A 23,906-nucleotide genomic window follows, 5' to 3' on the forward strand; every position below is an offset into this window, starting at 1 on the left:
CAATCATTGACTGATAGTCTGTACTTGCGTATTTCAAAACGAACAAAAGAAATGTCCGAACGAATATTGGGTGCAATTTACTCTAGTGCTAAAAATGGCATAGATCGTACAGACATAATACCCCTGGAAATCCTTTTCCATTATATCCAAAGTACAATTCATACAACACAATACTTTTAATTAAAAAAGAAATGTAAACATCACAAATATTATGTAATTGAAAAAGATCATTTCAAATAACCTAAAGTGCTAGTGCAAAAGTGTGATAGAACCAACGGATATGTTACCCCATGACCTCCTTTTCTATTTGATCAAAATTCAATTCATACTAAACAATTCATACTAAACAATTCTTTTCTATAAAGAGAAAATATAATCACAAATGATATGTATTAGAAAAAGATTTAATTCATACTATATGGTCCTTTTCGTTCAAGAGGAAATATAATCATCACAACTGATATGTATTAGAAAAAGATAATTTCATATAAACTAAAGTGCAAGTGCTAAAAATGACATAGATTATACAGACATAATACCTCTGGAAATCCTTTCCCATTATATCCAAATACAATTCAATACAAACAATCCTTTTCATTAAAAAAGAAATGTAAACATCACAAATATTATATAATTGAAAAAGATAATTTCCAATAACCTAAAGTGCAAGTGCAAAAGTGTGATAGAACCAATGGATATGTTACCCCTATACCTCCTTTTCTATTTGATCAAAATTCAATTCATACTAAACAATTTGTACTAAACAATCTTTTTCTATAAAGAGAAAATATAATCACAAATGATATGTATTAGAAAAAGATCATTTCATATAGACTAAAGTGCCAGTGCTAAAGTGCCATAAATCCAACAACTATGTTACCCCTGGAGGTCCCTTTCCATTTGATCAAAATACTTCCAGACTGAAATAAAGTTTCTTATAGCTCCCACATTTTTCGCATAAACTTCTTCATAGATTCTTACTCGTTTCATTTTATTATACCATTCGAGAAAGGTCGGCTGTAGTTGTTTTACAATTCTGGAGAGTGAATGAACGTGCCACCAAGAAAGAGATTGATAAAAACATTTCCCCCCTCTTGTTAAAACCTGGTTTAGGCTCTTTTTTAATAAACCAAACAATGCCACCTCCGGCTCAGGTTTTATATTGCTCCCAAGGGCATGACTGAGCTCCGCACACATTTTCACCCAGAATTGGCTCAACCTTGAGCATGTGCAGGAAACATGTAACCACCCGCCCTCGTCAACCTGCTGGCAACAAAAACACTTATTTTCAACCTCGGGATATATTTTATGCAAAGCATATGGTGTATAATAAGCCGTCCAACGGGACAGAAATGCCATTCTTTTGAATTTTGCAACTCTCAGTGCCTCACTGCAGTGCTGGGAAATAATTTGCCATTCTCTAATTGAAAAATTGCAAGACAATTCGTGCTTTATTTTTTCCAGAAAACTAGTAACGACTAGGGCTCCCCTTAATTTCGAAAAACTCGGTGCCAATTCCCTACACCTCGCACTTTAGTTCTAAACACAGCAGCAAGGACGAGGGGGTACCTATATTTCCTGGGGTATATATTTATTTATAAGTGATCTAACCTGGAGGAAGCTAAAAAAGAGTAACCTGCTCTACATACTGCATCTGGCCTGAACCTCCTCCCAGTTAATACATCTACCTCCTATTATGAAATGGCTTAGCTCTTTAAAACCTTTTAATTCCCAAAGTTTAACATGACTATTGTGAATGTACAGGCCCAAACTTCTGGCCTCTGTCAAGCACAGATAGTCAAATCCCGAAGACTGGAACTTTTGAGATTAACATTTCTGAAGTATTTGTGAAGTAATATATTTTTTTAACTTGTATAATACCCAAATATAAAAAATATAAAAAATAAAAACTTACCTCACTCACCTCCATAACTCACCTTAAAGTGCGTTGTAATGGAATGCGTTGTAAATGCACATGCGTTGTAATGATATGCGTTGTAATGTCACCTGCATTGTAAAGGATGCGTTGCAAAGGCATTACATAAGTTTTAATGGACATTTCCTTTTTTTTCTCCATAGCAAGACATAAAAGTGAGGAAAAGAAGTAAAAGCCAGGAGACAGGATAGAGTAGGCTGGAGAAACAAATTGGAGTAAAAAAGGAAACACAAGTAGGTGTTTGAGGTATACGGACTAGGGGTGTGTGAAATTAAAGTAATATTCTTTTGTGTAAATACAAACAATTATGCCATATTACCCACAACTATGTGAAATGCAAATCTGCCATTTTACAGTATATTTTAGAATGAAATAAGTCCTCCTGTCAATAGTTGATGTGAGGATGCATTTCATAAAAGCACAGCAAACAACAGACATTCATGCTCTGTTATTTCTGTACATTCAATTTACATCAAATGACACTATTTGCAGTAAATGTTTATAGTGTGTGATGCATACTTATGCAAGGTGGCATAATGGTGTAATTTCAGGAATTTTGCATAAGAAGCGTAACTCGGAATTCCGAAAATTATGTGAATTACACCACCATAATTTTTATTTCACCTATGTCTAGTACTACATGTAAAGTAGATTAACGGGAAGTTAGGAAAAAGTTTAGAAACATGCAGAAGTATACTAAGGGAGAGGCTATCGGCTAGCTACAATAAACATCACTCCCTTCAGTAAGAATATGGTGAGCAGATAGGGGAAGTGTTGGCACAACAACTGGCTGATAAAAGAGCAAGGAGTCAGATTAAGGCGATTAAAGGTGAGGATGGAGTTTTACACACACAGATGCAGTCAATATTCAAACAATATGCTGGGTTCTATCAGAAATTATACAGTCAAGTTAGCGGATTGATGAATTGCTGTTTAGCCAATGCTTATCGGGGTGCACCTTTACAAGGCTTAGTGCTGAACAAGCAGAGACCCTTCAAGAGGAAATCACCAAGAAAGAAATATTGGCGACCTTGGCTGCATTGCCCAGTAGCAAAGCAGCAGGTGACAATTCAATACCTGTAGAATTCTATAAAGTTTTTAAGGATTACATTGTGCTACTTCTAAGAGACGTCATACAATCTATCGGGGACAACGGGGATCTCTCTAGCTCACGGAATATGACAAATGTAATCTTTTTCTTAAAAAAGCGAATGGCTTCAGAGGAGTGTGGGTCATATTGACCTATCTTCCTTATAAATGTGCATGCCAAAATCTTTTCTAAGATCCTAGCCGTCTGATTGGCTCCTCTTATGCCAGGACTGGTATCTATGAAACAAACCAGGGAGTTAGGCCCTTTTAGGTACGTGGTCTAGGTTAGGCCATATAAAAATCATTAAACATCACAATTCCTTATCCCACAATTTTTCAAGCTATCATTATTCATACTTTTGGTTAAACACACTTCATTTTGTTTGCACCGGTATTTTGTTTATACCCTTCAGTTTGAATTTTTCTTTAAAAAAAACTTTATGTATGTTTGTAAATGTTGCATAGATCCAACCCTTGTTTTGAAAGCACCATAGGAAATGAGAACACGGAATCGCTCGTACAAATCGTAGGGGCATCTTCCATTGTCAATTTATCCCATAAAATACTTTCTAGAGATGAAGAAGCAATATTAAACTTAGGTCTTAAATGTGTCCCATGTAAACAAACTGATTATACTAAACTCAAATTAGAAGCAATTGAGTTTTGCAGAAAAATCAGGTTAAAGGCCTTCTTTGCTAATGAAGAATTGGCCTCTAAAGAAAAAGGGACTGGCCTAAGGAATGAATCGACATTTGTCCCCTCTCAGAACATCCCTAAACAGATATATGCTTTTGAACAGACAATATTTGGGGCAAAAAGTATGTACAACAGAATATTAGCCAAAAACAACGAGAAGCTTTACAGAGCTTGAAAGAAGATGCTGCAGTTATCATTAAACAAGCCGACAAAGGCGGGCTGTCGTGATCTGGCCCCGTGAAATGTACTTGAATGAGGGAAGGAAACAGGTTAACAACAATACCTGGTATAGACAAGTACAAGATGATCCAGTCCATCAAATCCAAGAGACAATTAGTCAAATTTTACAAGTAGACATGGATGAAGGTTTTTGGGACAGAAAGAGCATGATTTTTTAATGAAGAAGTTTCCCAGAACCCCAATACTTTATTTCTTGCCCAAGATTCATAAAAACCTTGAGGAGCCCCCTGGTAGGCTGATAGTTTCGGGTTGCAATTCATGTCTAGAACTAATTTCAAAATGCGTAGACTTTTTTTAAAACAATTCGTAAATGAGGTAAAGTCGTATTTGAGGGATACTACTGATTTTCTCTCAAAGGGAGAAGGAACTGCCTTTGATAAACAAACCCAAATAATGGTAACTATGGATGTCACATCACTTTATACGCAGATCCCTCAGGACGAAGTGTTGGAAGTGATGGAGTTGTATTTTGAGAGCAGAGTAAGGCCCCATAGGGTCCCAACATCATTTATTCTGAAATTGGCCGAAATTGCACTAAAAAAGAACTACTTTAAATTTGATGACCAATTCTTCATGCAGGTCAAAGGTACTGCTATTGGGTGTTCTTATGTCCTAAAGATGGCAGTACTCTATATGGCCCAGTATGAGAAAAGATTAATTGATACTAACAACCCGTTTGAAAAACACATTAAACAATGGCTACACTACATTGACGACCTCTGGCTCCTGTGGCAGGGGAGCCAGACTGAGGTAGTGGCGTTCCATGAATGGCTTGATGCACGATATGAGGACATCAAGTTTTCTATACAACATAGTAAAACTAGAATGACATTCTTAGATGTCGAGATAAGAAGTGAAGAGAGCCAGCTCAAAGCATCCCTTTACAAAACTATGTGGCAAGTGCATTAGGATTAGCACTGCAGAATAGGATAGCTATGTTTTCTACACTGCCCGAGCACTCTTTAAACATTTCTTGAAAATAGCTAAACAGTGTAGAGAGGAAGGGGTTAAAAAGTTAGGTATATATGGATGGTTAGTCTCGTAGTACAGAAAATTGGGCCCTCTGATTGGTCGAGGGAGTGTAGTGTAGTTCCTATTTTCCCAATAGGCTCTGCGCATTGGAATAACATAAACAGCAGTGTAGACGTAGGACTGTGGTCATCTAGGTCTCTACTGACTATGTTAAACTTAAATTAGGTTTGCGCCAGCTAGCTCAGAGGTCACTGGAAACTTTCTTGAATGAATAGGGAGGGACAATCTCCCCTGGCTCAGACAAGAAGGGATTCAGTTTCCGACAAACGCATAAACATGACAACTTTGCTCCCTCAGAATAGGAGTATATCTCTATAGTCGTGTGAAAACAATAGACAGCTATTTCACTCAGTCAGCAGTGCATACTTAGTTTCACCAGAGTGCAGAGAAATAGAGAGACGGGCGTTTTCAATAAAAAGGTGTTATTTATTGAGCAGTCTTCTTTCTCATGCAAGAGAAGTGAATTGCCACAATTGCAATACTTAAAGTAAAGTAAAGTGCGTACAGTAAAAGTAGTATTATGAAATAATACTGTAAAAGCATTGATATGGTTTCTTAGCCATGTGATACTTTAAAATGGATGAAATATATACATACAGAAATTCATTGACTAACGTACTCAACTGGTGCTTCTAACTAAGCCTACCCCGGTGTACCTGACCTAAGCCTAATACATGGGAAGGGATGATTAAGTAGCAGTTTAAGTTAAGTTAGTTAAGATTATTTTGCCAAGAATCTGCATCAAGAATTCTCTTAAGGGTTTAGTCAGCTCCGTACCTTGGTAATAGAATGTGGGAGGACTGGTATCTCTTTCCTCAGGACTCGATATTCCAGCAACCCGCAAGGGTAGGCTTTAAACACCGAAGCTGGATTTTCTCGGCTGGAGAAAAAGACAGCGTCTCTCTCAGTGACCTCTGTCCCATTGGGCCGGTCACCCCCTCGCACCGTGCACACTCCTCGGGAGTGAGCTCAGGCTGCCCCTCGTTCCCGCCAGTGCCTCCGCTGCCAGCAGCTGTGATCCTGTGCACCGCTGATTGAGCCCAGGCTGCCCCTCGTTGCCACCAGCGCCGCCGCTGCCAGCAGCTGTGATCCTGTGCACCGCTGATTGGTGCTCTTGCCCCGCCTGCGCCGCGTTTGTATTGCGATTCCGATTGTCTGTGTGATTTTGCTCCTTGTTTTTTCCTGTGCCCCGTGTAGTTTATTTTTTGTTCCTCAGTGTTTTTTGTTCCCCTCCTGTCTCTCCCGGCCCCTGCCGCGCTTCTCGCCACCTCCCCGCTCCCCGCCGCTGCCCCCTGCGGCCCCGCCCCCTTCCCTCTACAGCCCTTCCCATTCTCCGCCCCCCCACTCTCCACTTATGGTAGAATGCAAACGCGCAGCGTTGACGCGCAGCGGGCGCGCCCTAAGCGCGCCGAAGGTGCGCCAAAGGTAAGCCCGTCTGCACCCGTCCGCGCCTGGACCGCGCCCAGCGCCCAAACCCCTGGCCCCCGCAGACCCCAGCCCACCCGCCGGACCTACGACACGGCCACCCTCAACGCATTCAACACCGGCCGAATCCCAGGATGCTACCGAGCCACCCCGAGACGCATCCACGGACCCTTCAGCTGCCACTCCTGCAAGTTCACCTGCATCCGGACCTGCACTGCACCAGCACCCACCAAGCTGAACACCAGCAGCAACCACCTGAAATGCATCCTGCTCAACACCTGCTCCGTCCACAGACACGCCATCGAAATCTGGAACCTCCTCGACACCACATCTCCAGACGTTGCCTTCCTCACGGAAACCTGGATGAACGCCTCCTCAGCGCCCGACATCGCCATCGCCGTCCTGGAGGGATACACGATCACCCGGAGAGACCGCGCCAACCAGACGGGAGGAGGCATCGCCATCATCCACAGGAACACCATCCACATCACAACCAACTCCGACGACACCCTGACTACCGCCGAACACCTGCACTTCCAGATCCACACCGACCCCAAGACCACCCTCAGAGGCACCCTGATCTACCGACCCCCGGGTCCACGCACACAATTCAGCGAAGACATTGCCGACTTCATCAGCCCGCACGCCCTCCCCTCCGCTGACTACATCCTCCTCGGGGACCTCAACTTCCACCTGGAGAACAACAACGACCGCAACACCACCACCCTGCTCGACAACCTCGCCAACCTCGGACTCAAGAAGCTGGTGACCACCCCCACCCACTACGCTGGACACACACTCGACCCCGTCTTCTCATCCAGCAAGGACATCGTCTTCAGCCACGCCACCGGACTCCACTGGACGGACCACAGCTGCGTCCACTTCAGCTTCAGGAGGACCACGATCCACCACCACCAGCAACAGGTTGCACGAAGAAACTGGATCAAGATCACGGCCGACCAACTCGCCACATTCCTGAGCCAGCACCCTCCAGCCAGCTCAGCGAACCCCAGCCAGGGCGCCGACAACCTCACGAAGTGGATCAGCAACTGCGCAGACAACCTCACCCCACTGAGGACCCCGCCCAGCAGACCCGGCAGCAAGAAGGCCCCCTGGTTCACTGACGAACTCAAGAGCTCCAAGAAGAACTGCCGAGCCCTAGAGAGAGCCTGGAGAAGAGCCCCAACACCGGACAACATGACCACCCTCAAGCTCGCCACCCGAAAGCACCATCAACTGATCCACGCCACCAAGAAAACAGCATTCAAGGAGCGACTGGACAACAACGCACACAACAGCAAGGAACTCTTCAACATCGTGAAAGAGCTCTCCAACCCCAACGCCGGAAACAACGACATCACCCCATCGCAAGACCTCTGCAACTCCCTCGCCTCCTACTTCCACAACAAGATCGCTGACATACACAACAACTTCAGCACACAAACAATGCTCCCCACGACCGCACCAACGCCCCCCACCACCACCCTCAGCGCCTGGACCCCGATCAGCACCGAAGACACCATCCTCAGCGCCTGGACCCCGATCAGCACCGAAGACATCATCCACACGATGAACTCCATCCACTCCGGATCCCCTACCGACCCCTGCCCTCACCACGCCTTCAACAAGGCCGACGCTGTCATTGCACCCCACCTGCGGGACATCATCAACACCTCCTTTGACACCGCCACCTTCCCTGAGAGCTGGAAGCACGCCGAACTCAGCGCTCTACTAAAGAAACCAACAGCGGACCCCACCAAACTCAAAAACTACCGCCCCATCTCGCTCCTCCCGTTTCCAGCCAAAGTCATCGAGAAGACCGTCAACAAGCAACTGGCCGCCTTCCTCGAGACAAATGGATCCCTCGACCCCTCACAGTCGGGCTTCAGGGCCAACCACAGCACCGAGACCGCCCTCATCGCTGCCACCGACGACATCCGAGCCCTGCTCGACAACGGAGAAACAGCGGCCCTCATCCTCCTAGACCTCTCCGCAGCATTCGACACTGTCTGCCACCGCACCCTAGTGCAGCACCTCAGCAACGTCGGAATCCAGGAGAAGGCTCTGGAGTGGATCATCTCCTTCCTTGCTGGAAGGACACAGAGAGTCCGCCTACCCCCGTTCAGGTCAGAGGCCACCGAAGTCATCTGCGGCGTTCCTCAGGGCTCCTCGCTCAGCCCCACCCTCTTCAATGTCTACATGAGCCCCCTTGCGGCCATCGCACGCCAGAACAACCTCAACATCATCTCCTACGCCTACGACACACAGCTGATCCTCTCCCTCACCAACGACCCCGCCTCCGCCAGGACCAACCTACACGAAGGTATGAAAAACGTAGCCGAGTGGATGATGACCAGCCGCCTGAAACTGAACTCAGACAAGACGGAAGTCCTCATCCTGGGCTCCTCACCCTCCGCCTGGGACGACTCCTGGTGGCCCCCCGCCCTGGGCACCACACCCAAACCAACAGACCACGCGCGCAACCTGAGCTTCATCCTGGACTCCTCCCTCTCCATGACCAGACAAGTCAACGCCGTCTCCTCGTCCTGTTTCAACATCCTGCGCATGCTACGCAAGATCTTCCGGTGGATCCCCACCGAGACCAGGAAGACGGTCACCCAGGCCCTCGTCACCAGCCGTCTGGACTACGGCAACGCCCTCTACGCCGGAACAACTGCCAAGCTCCAGAAGAGACTCCAGCAAATCCAGAACGCCTCAGCGAGACTCATCCTCGACATCCCCAGACACAGCCACATCTCCGGACACCTGAGAGACCAGCACTGGCTCCCGGTCAACAAGAGAATCACCTTCCAGCTCCTCACCCACGCACACAAAGCCCTACACAACCAAGGACCGAGTTACCTCAACAGCCGCCTCAACTTCTACGCTCCCACACGCCATCTCCGATCGACCAGCCGCGCCCTCGCCACCGTCCCCCGCATCCGAAGAGCCACAACAGGAGGAAGGTCCTTCTCCCACCTTGCCGCCAAGACCTGGAACTCCCTCCCGACCCACCTCCGCCTGACCCAAGACCACCTCGCCTTCAGGAAGCAGCTCAAGACCTGGCTGTTCGAGCAGTAGCGGACCCCCCCCCTCCAAGCGCCTTGAGACCCTCCGGGTGAATAGTGCGCGATATAAATGTCGTTGATTGATTGATTGATTGATTGAGTGCGTCAAACAGGAGGCGCGGTTTCTGTGGGCACTCGCATCTGCTGGGCTCTCGGGCAAGTAGATGGCCGCTCTGCTCCAAACCACTGTGTGTTTGCTTAAGGCAACTGTTGGTATTTTATACCTGGAAGGTGCCGGGTTTGACGTAAGGTTGGACATAAGAGGTCACTAAGAACTAACAGTTCTTTCTGGACTTCAGGAGTTCTTGTTCAAATCAAAACAAAAGCAGGGCGGTTTTCCCGGGCTGCTGGAGGCTTGGTTTGTTTAAAGAACGCGTTGTGCTTTCTAGGAGTCGATGGGAGTAGCCGTGCTGTGCTTTGGATTGCATGGGCTATTACTGAATATGAATCTGATTCTTATGCCTTTATCAGGATTTTATTGATTATAACCTCACAAGGGCATAAATCGGGAATATAGAATTAGGGTCCTGGATATGAACACAACACCCACTCCACGGATTGATGTCCATCATTACTAAAAAACTAAGCAATAGTAAACATTCAATGATGCATGTGTGTTTTCCGACCCACCCCAAAATACATATTTCGCATTTGAAATGGCAAAAGGTAAATACACGAAAAATTAGTGTTTGTACTGTACGCTATTCAAGCGGTCTCATCATTCAGATACATGCATATATATATCAGCTGAATGAATTGCGAAAATTACACATGAAATGGCTCTAAATACAGAAAAGAAGGTTGAGACCATTTCATCACATGTTTATACAAATTGCTGTATATGTGCTAGAGGCTGAGGTAAAATATTGTCTCTAGTATCCTAAAATAGAAGTTCTGTTCTCTAAGAATAGTTCTACTTTAAGCAGAGTACCATGTGCCAAAATAAAAGGTAAATATTTTGAAAAATGGGCAAAAATAATTTCGCTTTCAGGGGAAAAAAGTTCTAAATATTTTCTGCAGCTTTGTTTATCAAAAATTGAAGGCCGAATTCAGAGTTCAGAGACCGCTGTGTGCTCATTGTTTTTATTAAGAGTTATTGTCGTTGACTAGAGAGAACAATATTTCAGACAGACCTGCAAAAAATTGATCTACCACAACAGGTGAAAGTTCGACTAAGTTTGAAAATACTGCAACTGTGCAGTTCTCTGTGTGATTGCTATCATCGATGTTTGGATCAGATATGCTTACAGAAGGCTGTACCTGTTTGGTGCTGCTTTCCTCTCGTACCTCACCGCCACCTACTCGTAGTGGTGAAGTCTCAACGAATGCCGTCATCAGAATCGGTAGCCGCTGGGGACAATACGATGCATGAGTCGTTACCGGACCTAGCAAAGTATCGATTTCCATTGGAACTGCTGATTGTAGTGTAAGACAGACGTCCAACACGCATTCTTCTCTGCATAGCAAACATCGAAGCACAGGTATGAAGCAATCTTGCCAGATCGGTCTGAATGAAAGAAACCAGGTTGTACTTAGATCTCTTAGCCGGGCCAATCCGAGGACCTTATTGATACGGTCTTGGTATCGCATTGCTAGGATCGTTTCTTCCATCATTGCTAGAGTCTTGTCTGTGGATTGGCTTGCCATATCGGAGCAGAAGGAGCAAAAATAAAACTCCTACCACGAGTCCCAAGATTAAGGGTAGCCCGCCGAAGACAGAATGGACAAAATTCGCGAAGATGCCCAGAACTGTTTCAAAGGGTGCTAACAGTCCCGAAAAAATTGTCTTAAATACATGTGCGATGCCACTGGTATCAGACATGTTTAAGATTTGGCTTAACACTTCTATGAAATGTACAGGGCAATTTGTTGATAAAAGGGTATGTATCTCTGCTGCTGTCCTTGCAACTTGCAGATCATATGTTTCTTTTGATGACGTTAAAGGCACAGTTGTTTGTAAAAGAATAGACTTCATTCTGCTTAAAGTATCAATTTGAATAGAAGAGATATTCAACCAAGGCTATAACGCAGCCCCCATATCTGGATTGCTGTGTGGATACAATACTTGCATACAGCAAATGGCCCTGGAAGTTACAGTTGTGGTCACTTATTAAAATGTAACTACCGTTAGAAAGTGGTCTAAAAAATGGCTCTTTCTGTTTTGCAGGTGTGCAATGCAGGTGACATGACAGGTTGTTTGAAGACCCTTCGCAGGCTCCATGCAAATTAATACCTCAACACAGAAGTGTACCGCTTAGTGATTTTTTACAATTTTTACCACTAAGAAATACCTCCCTGTTTCCTTCACTATAACATCTGTGTGTATAAGGTAAATCCCAGGTTGATTTGATGTATTCTTTACCCAACCTTTCATACTGGCCTGCTGGTATATACTCTTGGCAGTATTTAAACTGGAAAATTGTAATCAGAATTGTAATCGTTCCATGTATTATCCATTCAATGACAGGTCTCTCTGACATTGTCAATGGTAATCTCTCGAGTTTTTCAATGCTCAGATTCATATAGTCTGCTCCTTTTTGTGCCAAACTGATTTGTTTATCAGTAAGGTTAAAGATACCGAATAATGACGTTGTGTTGATTAAACGCCATGGTACGTAGCCAGAACGCAGATTTTGCAATGTCCAGCCAAGCTGTACAATAGAACATAATTGAGACTGACCATGTTGTAACATTAGTAAGTCCTGCTCTATTATATCAAAAGCAGATGACACAATGCTGTCCAGTGAATATATTCTGGAAGACAGAGTCGTTAACCCATTGTCCACAACAGAAAGTGATTTTTTCAAATTATACGATCAATTTCTCGTATTTTTTCTGCTGTTTCAATTTGCATTACTTTCCATGCTTCGTTGTACGCAGCGTATATACCGGCCGCTATGAAACATTTTTTACGCTGTTTGAATGGTCCCATTATGAAATCACGCAAGACAGCACCGTCTATAAGTAAAGTCAAGTATTGCTTAATTTCAGTCAGTGTGGATTTCTGTAGCCACTCAAGGCATAGTTTTCCTACACTGTATGTTGTAACTATCCCTGGATGTTGTCTCTGGGAATATCTAGGGTCTGGTCTGGTCATTTTGAACCCCTGTGTTTTGTTCAGGAATCTATCTTGACAGTTATTCATGTCTGTTGGCCAGATCAACCACTTTTTCTAATCAGTATGTGTCCTGTTTTGGTGTAAAATATTAGATACGTCTATCTCCACATCATTAGTGCTGTCACTATCAGGTATGGGTTTCGGAATAGACGGTGTATTCAAGTCTTTTATCTTAGCTAGGCCAAGACAAGTAGTTTGTTGAATTGTGTCATTCAAAAATATCATTTGTTCTGGGATCATGCAGGCCCTAAATAGTGCTTCTAGGCCTTGTACTTGCCAATCTTTGGAACCCCAGATTGTTTTTGTTTCAATGGTGTTTTTCCAAAATTCGAAACCTAATGTAGACATTTTGTCATAAAATGTTTCTGAATAAATCAATTTAGTATTTGTCAACACTGTTTTCATTCCTGTTCTATTTAACATTTTAAAATAAAACGTTCCTGGATCACTGTTATTAAACCCTGAGAAGTATTGGAATTTTTCTAAAAATGTTTTCGAACTGCCTTTTGGTGGAGTTGGACAGTGTTCCCAGTGGTTAAAGGATAAAACATTTCTAGGCTGAGCAGTTTTATGCAAATAGTGATCACCATAATGGTTGCAGCAGTATAGCTCTTCATAATTGGATGAACCCTGTAAGTAATCATGTTCTGTAAATTTGGCTGACATTACTAAATCTGACATCATATTATTAATGTTTTCAAAGTCCCAGTCATCAGAGAAGTTACTAGGTGTCACAAAGTCACTTAATGAAATCTTGAGCTGGTGAGGGTACTTCTACAGCTCGACCGGGTCAAAAATGTCATAATCAGTTCTGTCCCATGCTACCCCACCGGGTATTGGAATGGCTGTGATGTTCACTGATCACAGTTCTCTTTTCTCGATGTGAGAGGATGTGTGTGGCTTTAGGACCAAGTTGATGTTCTGACTTGCTGTGTCCATTGTACTATATTTCCCCTCAATTAATTTTCCCAAACATAGAACCATGATGAGCCAAAGCAGGAGGAAAAGTACACCTAACACAATCCAAAATTCAATCCATGGTGAAATTAGATATGTCTCTTTTAGTTGGTGAAAAAGTTCAATTACTTTATTTTTAAAACTTTTTGTTGGAGGCGTTTCTTCATGCTCGCTTGGATCTTCAGAGAAATTGTCGAAATTGATGAAGTAGCCTGATGCAGTTCTGTCAATGGTTAGAATTGCTTCCGGATTTTCATTTGCTTTTGCATTTTTATTTGTTTAATTTGCATAGTCCGAGGCTACATCGTTGTAGACAGGTGTTTCTTGACGAACTTGTGATATTTGTGTTTCAAGAGGCACAAGTTCCATGGCATTGTTGCATAGTCCTTTTTTATGCACTGTAGGTTTATCAAATGCGATTAGTCTCTCAGTTTGAACCTCTTGGATAGTTGCAAATTTTGGTATTCTGCTATTTCTTGGGAGTCCACTGGGCCTACTACTTATTATCGGCCACATGATTGTGGTTTTACCAGGTCGATGGATACAACTCGGTTCTCCTTTTTACCAGCAAGTGGCGGTAGTACAACTGATCTTGTTCCGTTGATAGCTAAGACAGGTACTGCTTTTCTGTAAGAAGGCCCAAATTCCTTCTTTACCGTGATCTTCTCTCTGACCAGATCCCCAATCTTTGGAATCCAGACAGGTCTTGCTGGGACAGGTGGTTTTTCTTCAGTGGCTGTCGACTGTTGTTTCAACTTTATGTTACTAAGGTTTTTTCTTGTTTCATTTAAATCCTGTAAAACAGCCAAACGATCTTTGATATCAAAGGTTTTTTCTTCTACCACTGAAGTGTGACTATCAAGGTCCTGAATATGCATTCTAGTTCCGAACAATAGTTCGTATGGAGTGAGACCTTTTAGAGAGTTTCTTGGCAGATTGTTAGGACTACGTTGGACACTTGTTAAATGTTTGACCCACCCATCACCTAAACCTAATACCCTCGCCATTATAGATTGCTTTATGTCCCGGTTTTTTCTTTCCACAACCGCATTTCCCTCAGGATGGAAGGGAGAAGAATACCGCAATGCGATGCCCATACTGTTCATGGCCTCTTTGTAAGGTCGAGAGCTAAACGCAGGACCCTGATCAGAATGTAGCATGCCAATTGCGTATGTGCCGATAAAGACTCGCAAATCTTTTATAACAGTTCTGGCGTCAGCCGAGCGTTGGGGCCTACATTTTTAAGTGAATTCAGTCTTAATTATTATGGGGACGCATTTCTCTGTCTGGATTTCTGTGCTATAGATAGCCTGAAGCTATCTAATAGTGGTATCTGGGCTACAGGCTGGTCCGGTTCACAACTGGGAATCTGCACCGTGAATCTGCCTTAAAGAAGGGGCCCGTGACAACAGACTGAGGTGCTCTTGTTTACTTGCTAGTTGAGAAACTGTCCGACCTGTCCGTTACAAGCGAGGACATTATAGCATCAGTCAAGGACCCTCGGCCTGTGTTTCCTCGATAAAAACTCCCCCTTCCCATCCGCCACCTCCATATAGCTGCGAAACGGAACCGGTATGGGCAATTTGACAGCACCATGAGGCCCTGGTATGAGGAGGCGATACAGTGTTCTCGGTGGGCTTCCCCGCGCACAACAGGAGGGCAAGAGTTTGATATCCCAGGGGGAAAAAGGGGCGCCCTCAGCCGCCTGACTGTTTACAATAAGGGTACTTATGTTGGTACGATGTGGTCAATCACTGCATATGTTCCAGTCCCTGGATTTTAGCATGCCTTCAGGGCTGAACTGAGAATATTTTTTTATTTCTATGTAGAATTTTATATAGCGCAAACTAAACCGAGACGTCGGGTATCAGAGCGGTAACATGAGCACCAGCTCCGTTACCAGAGAGCACATTCACTTGTGAGACCCAGGGAAATAATTGGTTATCACAACATGTTGAGTGTCGTTGGAGAGACCAGCACTCGGTTGACCACTCAAACATTTTTGCTCACCAACTGGCCTTCTCAATATTAGTATCAGCTGATCCCTAAGGTCAAGTCAAATCGTGGTTGTACAAATCCAAGCTGCCACGTACCTGTGGTGTTGGGCCTCAGGCCCACACTACGGCGCTCATGGAGACACGGACGCAGGGTAGTGAGTTACTAAACTGGCCTCGAGCACGAGCGCCCGGCCCCCTTTATTAACTGGGTCACGTGACTCGTGACACCAGTGGTGGGTGGGTGTAAAGTGTGGATGACATCATTAGAACAACTAGACCGTGTCCAGCAGGACACTACATTCCTCCCAAACTTTAAAAAAAGTGAAGACAAAACAAAGTCCGAACCTGTGGGAGGAAAAAAACAAAATATGCAAACTCATAATTTTAGAGAGAGTCTCTTCAGCTGCTTGCTAATGATGCCGGTGGAACTTGACACTGAAGTGTTCGTTTTCTTGGGCTCGACGTCCTAGTTCTCGGTGGGCGTGCTCTTCTGGACTGGCGCCATGGCAGTGTGTTCTTCAGTCTATTGAGATCTTGATTTTGGAGTGACGCCGCACAGGATGACTAGATGGTAGACTTGATGGAGGTTGTCTTTTACTAGTCCGTCGGGTTTCTTCACTGTAGGCAGCTTGGCTTCACATTGCAAAGGAGGGAGTGGTTGAAGGGTATCCCTCTCACTGGGACGCCCCTCTCGCGGGTGTTCTCCTGCCACGAGATGTCCCGGAGGCCCTCTTCTTCAGGTTTCCACTGGGCAGGGTGTTCTCTGCAGCGTTGCTCCAACTCCACAAGCCGGTGTGAATTGAGGAGGCGATGAGATAACTACCATGCATCCGTAGCTCCGCCTGGAGGGTGGTTGTTGACTCTTTCCTTTGCGCACAAGTTCCTCTTCTTCCTGGGACGTGCAGGGTAGACGCGACGGATCCATCTCTCGTGTCGGGACCCTCTGCCACCGGTGTCCCTGAGGCCTTTGCCCCTTGGATATCCACGGGCTGGTGTGGAGTGGTCAGTCCTCTTTCTGCCGGACGTCTGAACATTTCCCGCATCCAGGCTTCCGCTCAATCCCAAAGGTGGGTGTTGCCAATGGTCCAGCCTGTTCATTCCTGCAGTCAACGGGTTGTTCGGGGGACTTGTAAGTAGATGCCTGTTCTGTTTCTAGTGCCACCAATGTTCTCCTGGAAATGTGGGTCACTGTACGCGGTGTTGTGGCGCGTGTCACCTCTTCTTCTGGTGGGTGTGTGGACTTGTCACACCTCTCCTCACCTTTCTGGATGTTGTTGTTTTTGCTGGCGTCGTGCCACATGACTCTTTTCCCCTTCTCCTTTCTTCATGGCGTCATGCCCTTTTTCTCCGTTTTCCTTTTCGCGACGTGGTCTGGTCATCTCGCTGCTCTTAGCCTCCTGACCAGGCTTCTCCGAGCGGCGTGCACTCCGCCCGTTTCCCTCTGGTCTTGTCCTGGCTCTAGGACACTGTCTTCTTTTCCACTCTGTGACTGGACCAGTCGCCGCGACTTTCTCCGGATAATGGTTATACTTCTGGTTCTTGAGGGTGTCGAAGTTCGTTGGTTTCTTGGTCGCGGACCACGTCTTACTTGAACTTCTTGAACCTCTTGTTAGTCCACACTGCCGGTCTCTGGCAGTGGTGTTGCTTGGCGCAGGTGTTGATGGCTGGGGTGATGGTGGTTAGCTGGGAGTGTTGGATGTCGGGAGAGATTTGGCAGCCATGTGTCTCCGCTCTGTTGATGTTGGCCTTAGGTGGCGGCTTGACACGTAGAGTGTACGGTTCCTCTCTTGCCTGTTGTGGGGCCACTGCCGACTCCATCTGATCAGCGCTGATCTTCTGATCTTCGCCCGTGGCATCTGCGGACAGGAGCAGGGATGCCGACTGACTCAGACTGCCGACGCTCGGGGATGGACGGTCATCTGGGGAAGCGTTGGGATGAGACGTGGACTGCGCTTGCTGCTGATTATGTTTGGTTCATCCGTGGGGCTGTATCCTGGGACGTCGGTCCGTCTTGGTGGCTGTCTGGTGTGTCAGGGTGTGCTTCTTGGCTGGCTGTGAGTCCTCGGTCTTCTCCCTTTGTTGGCTTGTTCAGCCCACCTTTGCTCATCCGGTCTTTGGGGTGACAGAGCTGTCACTCTTCTTCTTTTCTTTGAGGGTGTTGTGTTTGGATCTCGAGGCGGCGCTGTCGTGGCGCCGGCTTCTGCCTTTGCTCTGGCGTGTTTGGCTGGACTAGTCACTCGGTGACGTGTTCCTCGCTTGTTGGGCAACGTGACTTTCGGTCTGGTGTCGCTGGTTGTTGGAGCACATGGTGCTGTGGCGGCCTGCCACGTGGGGTGTGCGACTCCTCTCTTGCCGATCTTGGGTCGTGGCCAACTCCGTCTTGAGGCAGGGTGAGGGAGGACACCGTCGGTGGTCTTCGGCCTACTGTAGGGCTTCGCTGTGGCGGTGGAGGTGTGTGTGCTCTCCGACCAGCGTTCAGCAGTGTTTCTGTGTGGAGAGGTTTTCCTGGGTGCTGACTGTGCAGTCAGGTTCACAGACGCGACCTTCTGCGCGCTTCTGATTTCGCGTGGTCTTGCGTCTTCATGCCGTCCGTGATCCCTGGGATCGTCACTTGATTCCGTTGCAGTGATTCTGCGTTGGCGCGCTTTTGTCTGCGCTCTTCATGTTCTTCGCTGTGTCCGGAGGGTTGCGCCACCGCTCCTGTGACTTTCGCTGGTGTTTTCTGTATGGGGTTCCAGGCTTTGGTGTCCGTGTGGTGCATCAGGAGGGTTGCGTCACCGCTCCGTTGACCTTTTCTTTTCATGTGCTAATGGAGGTGCTTCTTGCTTTTCTTGGGCGCACTTGTTGCACGTACTCTTAGGTGTTCTGTAGGGAGTTGCTTCACTCCTGGTGCGTTCCTCACGTTTCTGGCGGGTTCGTGCACCGTCGCTCCTTGACAAACAGAGAGCGGTTGAGGTGTCTTGAGGCTTGATACTTCTGTGATGGGGGGCAGCCTTGTTATGTCCACAGTAGTGCTACTGCTGCAGTGGGTGTCGCCTTGGGGTGGCTTGGACCTCTGCGGTCTGTGTTTTGGCATGGAAGCATTAGCGCTGACGCTGACTACTTCTCCTCTGCCGCTGTTGCTCAGCTGGCTATGCAGGGGATTCCGCTGATCCTCGGTGGGTTTCGTCTTGCTGCGAGTGTTGTGCACACTGTGTTGAGGTGCTGTGTTGTACACCACTCCAAGGGGCACTGTGGCTACTGTTCAGGTGCTGGGTCGGCTTGCTGCCACTGCAAGGTGATGCTGGGGTGATGATGCAGGTGTGAGGTGGTGTGCAGTGTTGGTGGGCCCCCGTCTGGCTCTTGCCTTCAGTAATTGATACTGCCTCTTGGATGCCAGTTTTCCTCTTCGCTGGGGCTGTGTCTATTTTTGTTTTGTTTTAGCTGGCAGCCAGAGGAGCGGGGCTCCTGCAGGGACCGTCTGTCTTTGGCCAGAGTGTGGGAGCTGGGAACATTGCGTGTTTCACTTTGTGCTGGGGGTGAAGAGGGCGGTACCCTATATTTATGTGGGGGGCTTTCACGACTCAGCTTTGTTTCTAGGCCTGGGGTCCACTAGTTTCAGCAACTCTGTGTATGCCTGGGCCGGGACATTCGTCCTGTAGTTTTTGCACTGCAGGCTGTTTTTCCTCGTATGCTTGTTTGGGGTGGCTGCAGTACCACTTGTGGATGCTAGGTGGCAATGCAGCGCTACAGTCCACAGGGCTCAGCAGTCTTCTGGAACTTGCAGGCCTCGGTATGGTGTAGTCTTTGCCTGCTAGACGATGCAGGCGCTGTTCACGGTGCAGCCTTTCACACACATACGATTGTGCAGCAGTCCCATGGGCATTGTGGAGACATGTCAGGACATTTCCTGCTGTGTGAGATACATGGGGAAAGGTAAGGCAGTTTTCCTCTTTCGCTAGAACTGGGAGCTGTTGCGGGGAAACTCAGGCTGGAGCAGCGCTACTCATGTAGGCATCCGGGGTGTACGTGCAGGGAAAGCAGACCCCAGCCAGTGCTCTGACCGGGCCGGTACAGCTGGGCACAAATCTTTCACTTTTCCCGGTTATAGCAGGGGGGCCTGAGCTGATTGGGTGCAGTCTTCTTCACCTGTCGCTTCGAGGACCGTGCTGCCACCGTTTCTTCGCCGCAGGGAGGACGCCTGTCGGGTCGTGCTTGGGGGCGCACACAGCAGGTGGTGCCACTACTTCCTTGCACATGCGTGGGCACAGGGGGACTTCGACCAGCAGCACAGGATTCACCGTGCTGGTGCAGGCTTCATTGCCGCTGGGGCAGGCTCAGTTTCAGTTTGTGGGGTGCGTGCTGGCAGGGGCTGTGGCCGTTTACTGACAGTGGTAAGAGTCCTGTTGCCCGCAAATGAATCTCAGGAGCGCGCCTAGGGTTTTACCTTGCAAACTGCGGCAAAGCTGCTTGTCTCCCCTGGAGTTCGCTTAGTTGGGGCAGCTGCTTCCTGTGCAGGCCACGGGAGCCTTCTTGGCGCTACGGGCAGAGCGTGGCTCGGCAGGCACTATGGACACGGTTGGTCTCCATACAGCTCACAGCCTCCATGTTCACTCTCTGCTCCTCCGCAGATACCGCAGCCATTGAACGCTTGTTGTAGGCTCATTGCCCACGCGGGTGCGGGTGCGGGTGCCGGAGAAGCTCGGAGTGGGACATATCCTCCTTTTCAGAAAGAGACAGCGGCTGGGCTCCTCACGCTCTGTATGTACTGCGACACATGTCCTCCATGTCCTCGTAGACAGGAAATGTTCCGCTGGCAGCAGGGCTGCCCTAGACAAAGGCTAGACTGTCCCTCAGGCAGGTGGGTGAAGGAGGTGCCAGCCCACGCAAGGGTGTCGACCCGCTCGTCGCCAGTGTGGTGTTGGGCCTCAGGCCCACATTACGGCGCTCATGGAGACACGGACGCAGGGTAGAGAGTTACTAAACTGGCCTCGAGCACGAGCGCCCGGCCCCCTTTATTAACTGGATCACGTGACTCGTGACACCAGTGGTGGGTGGGTGTAAAGTGTCTCGGTGCCCACTCTGATCAGCGATCAGACTCGGCAACTGTGGGCATTAGCTTGCCTCATCTTCACTAACGGCCCCACCAGACCGCCGGGGATGCCTGGTCTCACCCTGGAGATACCCATTAAGGGACCATCTCTCAGGGAAGCCAGGAAGGGTTTCGCAGCGGTCGAAGCGCCTTGGGACCCTCCGGGTAAGTAGTGCGCTATATAAATACATACATACATACATACATGACATCATTAGAACAACTAGACCGTGTCCAGCAGGACACTACAGTACCCTTCTGGCTGGCTGGCAGCACTGGAGGTCTGCGCGGTGCCGAACCGCCAGTTGAAGGCGCAGAAAGTTACTGGTAAGGGCGCGTAGGGGCAGGAGGACAAGCAATGTCTCTGTATGCTCCGCCAAGCAGCCGGACTCGCGCTGCGAAATATCGGGGGCTCAAATCTCTGCCCCACCCACGCGGCCTTCATAAAGAACAGGCACGTGGAGATTCAGTGATGGCCCAGAATCACAGGCTGTAGACGCGACCTCGATGCTGTGCCTTTATCAGCCCGCGTTAGAGGCACCACATGGGGGTGAGGTCGAACCCGCCGCGAGACAGGCAGCGGTCAAGAGGCTGCACAGTGGGCGGCGGAAGGCATATGTACCCCTGTCCTCCCCCTCCCGTGACCGGAAGTGACGCAACCTGCTGACCCCCTGTCCCTGGACCTGGGAGCCTAGTCAGCTGCCTCCTGTGCCTTCCTGTGGCACTAAGGCGACCCCTTCGTGGCCCCCCGGGCAGCCTTGGCAATCTTATCAGTTACACTTTATACTAATTCACACGAACAAACTTACGTGAGGGACACTATATATGCATTGCTTTGTTATTGTTGCTTTGCCACTCACACACGGAATGCTTTTTGTCCTTAAAATATGTCTCAATAACGTTTTTCAGGACAATACACAATAGTTTAATTACTGTTTTCATAACTCCACAAGATTTAGTTGCTTTGCATCTATTTACCAGTTTCATAAACTTTGTTTAGACGTACTTTGTTTACCTTGCACGCGCGATATTTTCAACTGCTTATTCATACCATTTCATGTAGTTGTTGCGCAAAACATGGTAGGTACTTCTGCCACAGATACTCAGCTGCTATTACAAGGAGTGATGTATAAGCCACTGCTAACAAACTCGCGTGCCACTAGCGTGTACCAAATAAAAACTGCACAGGCTTATAGTGAAATTGTGTTAACGTTTATAAATTTGTTCTGTATTATGTTTGGAGATATTGCGGTTCTTTTTTGCTAAAAATACTCCTTTTGCGGTGCCTGCCGTAAATATGTGTTAAAGCTGTGATTGGCTCTACCCCTAACATCACTGCTATCACAGTACCCCACCGTGCCCCTTTGCTGTATACTCGCTATCACTACTATCACACCACTACACCGTGCCCCTCTCCTCATTAAAATATTACGTGCATGTTTTATGCTTTATTATTAAAAAAACGAGAATGTTAAGGTGTACACTCACTATTACTACTATCACCGTACCACACTGTGCCCCTCCTCTGTATCCTTGCCATCACTGCTATCACACTACTACACCATGCCCCTCAGCTCTACTCAGGTCATTACTATTATTATACTACAACACCATGTCCCTCCGCTGTATTCCCACTGTCACTGCTATCACACTAGGACCACGTGCCCCTCTGCTGTGTCCCCATTATCACTGCTATTACACCACAACACCGTGCCTCTTCGCTCTACCCCCACCATCACTGCTATTACACTACAACACTGTGCTCTCCGCTGTACCTCCACCATCACTACTATTACACTATAACATCGTGCCCCTTTGCTCTACCCTTAGCTATGTATTATAACAACACTGGCGTGTACAAATATGGAGATTAATGTGCTCCGTGGTTGCCAAGACTGATGCTTTGTGGTGCCTGCCGCAGTAGTTAACTTGTGAACGCGCTCATAAAGTGGTGCTAGCATCTAGTGTTAAACAACAGCACGTGTTTAGCTGGCGCCTGGCGCCAAGCCGCGTTAATTAGCTTCCTGCTTTGTTATTTAACAATTGTATTGTTTACAACTCGGAATAGTGTACATGTGTGTAAAGGGGAGTCAGTAACAGGCTGGGAACGTTGTTTAGGTAAAGCGGGTTTTATTTTCATGTACAATTTCTTCCGACGAAATGTCAGTCTCTCTTTGGCAAATTCTGCGGGATCCGTGGTGCCTCTAATGATATACGTCCCTTTGAATCTGTTTTCGCCCTTGTCTGGGGTCCTCAGGTGGATGGAAGGAGGGTGAAGCCTCTCTCGTGGTGACCGGAAAGGGAAACACAAAATAAGGACCGATTAAAAGGTTGTCCTCGCTCTACTGTTATTCCGTGGGGAACCGGGGTAGTGAAGGGACACCTCAATTCGTGACGCTTTACCGCTGCTGTGAGTCGTGATGGGGAAAAGGTGAGGGGATAGGCAAGGGGAACGGGATACAGGGAAAGCTCTGGAAGAGGGTGCCCTTTTAATGCGGGACTATACTCCTCCGTCCCACCCACCTCGCTAACTTGTCCCGTACCTGTCTTAGCCACACTCCTACCTCGGGAGTGTGGCACAGCGCAGCACGGGTCCGTTGGCCTCCTGGCTCGTCTACTTCACCTTTCGGCACGTCTGCTTCCTGGCTCGTCTATTTCACCTTTCGGCACGTCTGCTTCTCCTAGCTCGTCGTCCTCGTCTCCTCGCAATCTCCAGCTCTTCTCCTCGTACTCTCCCAATCTCCGTTCCTCCTCTCCGGTGATGTCACATGCCAAGTGTGGGATTTCCGTGTTCTTAACCAATGCCCCGAAGCTGACGTCACGGTGGGAGGGGGCTTCCTTGGTATCATACTTCCAGTTAAAGGCGCCGTGCAGATTTCCTTCTGACGCCGTTTGCCATGGATCCTGCTCGTCCTGCGGGGAAGGAGGAAGGGAATTGTAAGTCCACCAGTCCACTTCATTGTCCACCCCTTGGGTACCGGGTTCCTTGTTACAATGTGATATGTTAAAGCTTCATTTTGTCTACTTTATTAATACATTTAGAAAATTTACAGTGTTTTCGGTATTGCTAATGCTTGTGGTGTCCTTCAAGGCACGCCCACCCTGTGCACCAAGACCAGCAACAAACTCTGCTGCTGCAGGCACAATATCCCTCCTCCTCCTGCACCTCGTCCGCCCAGAACCGACCCCCCACTAGCGCCATGCCTAACCCCCACCGTGTTGCACAAGCAAACGAAGGACACCAAGGGCTCCCCCCATCTTCCAAAGCCCCCGTCTG

The 23,906-nt window shown here is 47.5% G+C and overlaps 1 protein-coding gene across 1 annotated transcript in view; it reads left to right on the forward strand.

Annotated features, from left to right (window-relative positions):
* Nucleotides 1-19,327: 19,327 nt before the first annotated feature.
* Nucleotides 19,328-23,906, forward strand: part of LOC147692356 (cytochrome P450 2G1-like) — a 452,708-nt gene continuing 448,129 nt past the window's right edge. The window contains exon 1 of the mRNA XM_086938582.1: nucleotides 19,328-19,473. The gene's annotated coding sequence lies outside the window, so the exon portion shown is untranslated. The remainder of the gene's footprint in view (nucleotides 19,474-23,906) is intronic.

Source organism: Lissotriton vulgaris, chromosome 9 (assembly GCF_964263255.1).
Source record: "Lissotriton vulgaris chromosome 9, aLisVul1.2, whole genome shotgun sequence".
In the NCBI taxonomy this organism is placed as follows: domain Eukaryota; kingdom Metazoa; phylum Chordata; class Amphibia; order Caudata; family Salamandridae; genus Lissotriton; species Lissotriton vulgaris.